The 6,787-nt window shown below is 35.1% G+C and overlaps 1 pseudogene; it reads left to right on the top strand.

Annotated features, from left to right (window-relative positions):
• Positions 1–4,205: 4,205 nt before the first annotated feature.
• Positions 4,206–5,922, top strand: LOC101670227 (annotated as a pseudogene).
• Positions 5,923–6,787: the final 865 nt, after the last annotated feature.

Below are 6,787 nucleotides of genomic sequence, written 5' to 3'. Positions count from 1 at the left end.
TTCCAGTTAGCCATGTGATCATGAGGATAAATGACCAATACTCTTAATAGTCATTTTGGATCCATAAATCCATTCTGTTTTTTACTTTCAGTACAGTATTTAATAAATTACATATTTAATATTTTATTATAAAATAGGATTTGTGTTAAATGATTTTGCCCTACTGTAGGAAAATCTAAGTGTTCTGAGAACCTTTAAAGTAAGCTAGACTAAGCTATCATGTTTGGTAGGTTAGGTGTATTAAATGCATTTTTGAAATTATAATTTCAACTTATGATAGGTTTATCAGGATCTAACACTGTTTTAAGTAGAGGAAGATCTGTGCAGTGAGATCCATCTATCTCTTCCAGTGGGTATTCTTTTGTGCCCCTCCTACCCAGCCCCACACATATAAATTTCTTCAAGTCCTTTCTTCCTTTTTTCCTTTGTGTAATTTCAGTCTCCTATCAAGCAATGGAAACCATCACATTTAATCAGATGTTTTGCTTGCTCATCTCTAGTCATTGTGTTTCCTTGTCTTTGCTTGTTCCATTGTTCTTATTCCTCTCTGCATTTCTTGCAGAAGTCCCCTTCTTTATCTTGCATTCACTGGCTCTTTAGTGTTAGTTTACCTTTCATTCCAAATTCTTGCAATAGACCCAATTTATTAAACCACTTGATATATGATATAGGATCATAACAAACCAATAGAATAACAAATAGGTTACTTTATAATGTTGAGAAAATTGATTATTTGAAAAAGAAGCCTCACCTCACATCATGCACTGAAATAAACTCTAGATTAATTCATTAGCTAAGTGAAAAAAATGAAATCATAAATGGCTGGAATAAAATATATAATAAATATATAATATATAAATATATAATAAATAAAATAAATAAAAATATAACTGATAACTAGATGGGGAAGAACTTCTAATTCATAAAAGCAATTAAATCATCAAGTAAGAGTTTAATGTATTTACGTATATGTTGTATTTTCTATACAACAAAAATAATAAAAATAGCATAGTCATAAAACAAGTTAAAAACATTTCCAATAAATATGACCAAAATTAAGGTTCTTGATATAATTAACTAACAAGAATGTAACAAGGATGACACTTTGCTGGCAAAACATGTAAACAAAACAGTTCACAAAAGAAATTAACATCAAATATAGTAATTAAATGTAACTTCAGTAAGATTTCTCATGTAGTACTGGTATGGATACAGTGAGATGAATATTTTCATATATTGGGAGGAATTCAAGTATCCTTTCTGAAGGGCAATCTCTGTGTATGTGTATACACATATGTATATATAACACACAACATTCATGAAGCCATAAAACGTTCACATTATGAGTTTTGAGAATGTATCCTAAGAAAAATCAAACTATATATAGACAAAAAATCCCATAGCAGCATGATTTATAATGATACAAAGTTGGATAATTAAATATCTACCAACAGGTAGATGTTTATATACATCCAAAAATGGAATATAATGCAGCTATTAATAGTTATGTTTTCTTTTTTTTTTTAAAGATTTTATTTATTTATTTGACAGAGAGAGATAACAGGTAGGTAGAGAGGCTGACAGAGAGAGAGAAAGGGAAGCAGGCTCCCTGCTGAGCAGAGAGCCCGATGTGGGACTCGATCCCAGGACTCTGAGATCATGACCTGAGCCGAAGGCAGCGGCTTAACCCACTGAGCCACCCAGGCGCCCAATAGTTATGTTTTCAAAATCAGTCACTTCCTGGAAAGATAATAATGTAACAGGTAATAAAAATGCAAATGTGCAACCACATGTACAAACTTATACTAATTTTAAAAAGTTATATCTTGGTAATGGAGTCAAGTACATACATCGAAGATGATGGTGAGGTTATAGATGATGTTATTTACAAAAGTATTTCCCAATAACTTTCAAATTTTCTTTTGGCCATATTTTATTTCTAAAATCAGATAAATGACAAGCATGATTTATGAAGGAAAATTTATGACTCTGCATGTTTTCTCTGTGGACATGCTCCTGAATAGTTTATATTGCTTTAGAATTTTCAATTTTTAAAAAATAACTGTTGTGTTTTCCCTATTCTCTTAGCTCTAATTTTACCCCCAGATTTCTTAAGAGACACTGGTCCTTTTTAAAAATATGTTCTCTAAAATCCAATTTCTTTACTGATCTGAAGATCATATTTGACTATGGACCTGAATTACTGCAAGTGTGTCTCTTGGAAACATTCTAATTAAAATATTAATTAGGACACTCACCACCAGTTTTCTGTATAACTCCTTTGTGAAGTGAATTCATAAGACAAATTTCATTCGAAGACCTTCTCCTATTGTCCTCCTTAATCCCTTTTAAAAGTTTTTCCTACCTTTTCCCTGTCTCTCTTGCTCTTCCCTCTCCATTCTCTTTCTCTGGTTTCTCTTTCCCTCCTTTATCTTTTCCTGCCTGTTCCTTTTCCTCACTTTTTGTCTGACCAACTATATCTACTTTACTTTCTTTCCTTACTCATCTCCATTTATCTTTGTTTTATGCTAGTCTTACTTCTTCCTACATGAATTATTTTGATTTTCCAGTTAATTCTCTGTGCCCTACTATCTGTCAATCCAAAAGGTTGATGCTTTGGACATACTGAAGTGCTTATAGACTGGCATAACCTTTCTTCCTTTTTTTTTTCCTATTAAGAAAAATTCATTTTTGTAACTTGATTAGCACTGACCTTTGGAGTTTATGGTTATGTTGCTGATACATGTTCATTTTACTTTCCACTATAACCCTCAGACTCTTGTGATTTCATTTTGCTTTGGTGCATTTGATTCTTCTTTCCTTTGTGAATCACATTACATTTATGAATGCTTTATCAAATCTTATTTTATTGATTTTTGCCCATTTAAAAATTTTATTCTGCTTGTAGTCTATTTTTATGCCTATCCTGCAATGTTCAGGAACACCTGAAAATTTTAATAAGCATTCTCTACCTTCTAGTCCTTAAGTAGTAAATGAAAATATTGAATTGTACGGAACTCAGAGTGGACCCCTAAAGGACTACCTGACACCTTCACCCAATGCAGAATTGAACTGTCAGCAACAACTTTTTTGCTCAATTTTTTTAACTAGTTCTGTATCTAAACTATTCATCTTATGACACTTCCTTCTAATTTATCCTTTTACAACATTTTTGCTAGGCCACATCTCCACCAACTTTTTCTTTTTTAAAGTACTAAACTTATCCTCTTGAAGGAATGATTGAATTATAGTTTCATATGATTTGTTTTTGACAAACTCGTACTATTACTTGTCTTTTTATTTCTTTCAGGTTTACATCGATCATTATCAACAGCTTCACATATTGTGTTAGCTGTTCATTGCAATGATTCAGTGCTGAATTTATTGATTTATTGCCTTTTGGAGTTATGTCATTCTCTCCACACAGCCCACGTACACTTTTTAAAGGTCCTGGTTGTTCAACAGGCTACTAAAATAGTTATCTTTTTATCTATACATTTTATTTTATATCTCTTTTGGTTTCAAAGAATCATCTTTTTGTCCATAATATGAGCTATGACCATAAAGTATTTTCTGTTCTTCCTAGTGAGTGTTCATCTGTAAAACATTTCATTTGTGTGTTTATTGAATAGAGTTGGTCCTCTGTGTTTGCTTTATATTTGTTTCTTAAGACCAGATATTTATTTTGGAGGCATTTCTATAATTCCTATTCCAACCCCCCCCCCAAATAAAGCCCTTAAAATTATTTGTACCATAGAAAAGGATTTGTTTTTTTTTATTTTTTAAAAATTTTATCTATTTATCTGACAGACAGAGATCACAAGTAGGCAGAGATGCAGGCAGAGAGAGAGGAAGGGAAGCAGGCTCCCTGCTGAGCAGAGAGCCCAATGAGGGGCTCTATCCCAGGATGCTGGGATCAAGACCTGAGCCGAAGGCAGAGGCTTTAATCCACTGAGCCACCCAGGTGCCCTGGATTTGTTTATAATCAAGGTGTGAAAAGGACATTTTTAAATATAATACAAAATACAGAAGCTTTAGAAGAAAATATTGACAATATTGATTTTTTTAAAATAATAGAAAAATCATGGTGGAAAGTGGTTGGGCTGACTGGCCATATAGGGCAGCTGGCTAGGGAACTGCCTCATGCAGCCTGATGGGTGTCCCTGCTGCAGTGCTTGGGCTGGCCTGGAGGCCAGTGTTGTTCCATGGGTGCCCCTGAGGAGCCGCTGCTGCCAGTGACCTACACTATGGAAAAAAAAAACCCGTTGTCACCTGTGTTGTAGATCAGAGCTGATTCACCTCTATTTATCCAATACTTTGCCAGCAGCTTCCAAGAGAACAGATGGAATGGAGAAGGTACCTTGGCTGGGCTTCAAAAGATGATTCACCTAGAATCTAACTTTGTTCAATTGAAGGAGAAACTGCTGCTCCAGGAAGGGAACAAAGTCCCTCTTACTTTCCCCTTTCTTCATATCTATTTGATGGAATGTTGTGATACTGCTGTGTAAAGCTACAGTAAAAGATGACCTCACCAAGTGGCAGAAAGTTGTGAAAGACTGAAGATCCGTGGACTGGTTAATAGTGGTGGCTGAAAACTTGGAAGAAATCAGAGAAAGAGAGCAAACCATGAGAGACTCTTGACTCCAGGAAACAAATTAAGAGTTGTGGAAAGGGGAGGTTGGTGGGGGGAAGGAGTAACTAGGTGATGGGCATTAAGGAGGAAGTCACATGATCTGATGAGCTCTGGGTGTTATATGCAGCTGATGAATCATTGAACTGTACATCAAAAACTGGAGATGTACTATATGTTGGTTAATTGAATTTAAATAAAATTTTAAAAAAGAACGTGGTGCAAGAAAATAAAACACAAAAAACAAACCAACATCCTTTCCTGAACTTCTATTGTGGACAAAATAAGAAACAATTTTTGTAATAAACAAAGTGACCAGTGTGTCATGCTCTCCAACCCCTTAAAGAGCTCTTCTTGAACTCAGGAATCCTTGGAATATCTTCTTTACCAAACTCAGGACATTGTTTCCTATGTCTTTTACCAAAGACCTAGGCAAGTTTGAGGATGACCTGAGAACTTTGAGGGAGAGGGGGACTGAGCCAGGCTGGAGCTTTTGTGAGTATTTCATGGTTTGGGAGGAACTTGCCTTTGTATTTGATATGCTGCAGCAATTTGAAGATGCCCTGGTACAATATAATGAACTGGATGCCTTGTTGTCTCAGTATGTTGTCAGCTTTGGTTCTGGGGATGGTGCCAACTGGCTCACTTTTTCCGCCAGCCAGTGAACAGCTGGAATGGATTGATCCTCCAAAAGCCCGTAGACATGTGAAAGTTTGAATTGACACAGAGGCAAGAAATTACCCTGTTAGATCTGTGCATTTACTTGTTTTCTCACCAGTGCACCTTGTTCCTCTTCCCGTAGAGCCTGTGGGAGGTGGCTCAGCATGCCCAAGAGCTGCTGCACAACTATGTGTAGGAACTGATGCTCTTAGAAGTCTGTTCCACATGGTGCTCTGGACTGCTGTCTTGGAGGTACTTCAGAGGATAGAAGGTTGTTGTGACTGGACAGAGATAGACTCAAACTTTGCCCACACTGTGGATTTATGGAGCTATGCTACCGGAAACTAAAGTTCTTGGGCTATTTGTGTAGACTTATGTCAGAAAAAAGACCTAACTCAGAGGACCTTAACAGGGTAATTGATCTTTTGGCAGGTTTGGGAGCTGAGTGACCTGAAACAGCCAACATAGCTCAGAGTCATTATAAGAAACCCAAAGAAACATTTTCATCAGCAGAAGCTTTTGAAAAACACTATTCTGATTGGTCCCATGCTGCCATCAAAATACACACTAGCATTGGGAAGATCCTGCCTGTTAATTTCATTGGAAAGGATCCTGCAGACTTTTCTATGTAATTGATTTTGAACTTTTCTTTGCGTTTCAAATATTTCATACATGTAGTAAAAGAAGGCTTGTTATACATGGGATCAATATAAAGTATAAATAAATTTGTAGAAGGAATATGTAGAATCTGTCAACCAATCATCATGTTTTTTTTTTTTCAATTTCTTCTAAAAACTAAATGGAGAGATTTTCACCTTGCTACTCTTAATCCTCGTTATTGATCATCATGTTTCTTTAATTAAATTAAGGTAATGTACCTCTGTTATATATGCAGGTGGTGTATATATGTAGGTGGTATATATAATATATGATATATAGTATTATAATTTTATTTAATTAAAGCATTATGAGGAAATAAAGAATCTATAACTAGAGGCATAAATTCGGATCCAGATTCTTTTTTTCGGGGGGAGGAGTGATCCAGAACTTAAATACTTTGTTATATAACATTTTCTCTAGTTTGTATCAGTTGCTTCTTGTGCAGATTGAAAACCTTGAGGTCAGTGTTGCCAGTCTAGCTCCAGTTTTGGAGTTGGGTTCCAGAGGAAAAAACTCAGAACTTACATAATTCTCATGTGTTTGATAGAATCAGCATATCAAAGAGAAGAAACCCCAGCTGGCAGTGCAATTGCTATTTCAAAGCCCTGGAAAAGGATATAAATTACAAGGGGAAAGATATTTACATTTTTTTCAAATATGTGTTTGAAATGCTAGCTTGAAATCTATAATTTAAAAAGTAATTTTATTAGATGAGACAAAAAATTCATGGCAAAACACTAAAAAAAAAAAAAGACCTTTGGCCTACCATATTGTTTTAAATAGTGGCTGCATCAATTTGCATTCTTACCAATAGTATAGAAAGCTCCCCTTTTCTCC

The sequence above is a fragment of the Mustela putorius genome, unplaced genomic scaffold (genome assembly GCF_011764305.1).
Source record: "Mustela putorius furo isolate JIRA1106 unplaced genomic scaffold, ASM1176430v1.1 tig00000842_pilon_pilon_pilon, whole genome shotgun sequence".
NCBI classification, from domain to species: domain Eukaryota; kingdom Metazoa; phylum Chordata; class Mammalia; order Carnivora; family Mustelidae; genus Mustela; species Mustela putorius.
The sequence above is the reverse complement of the archived record's forward strand: the minus strand, read 5'-3'. Positions and strand labels throughout refer to the sequence as shown.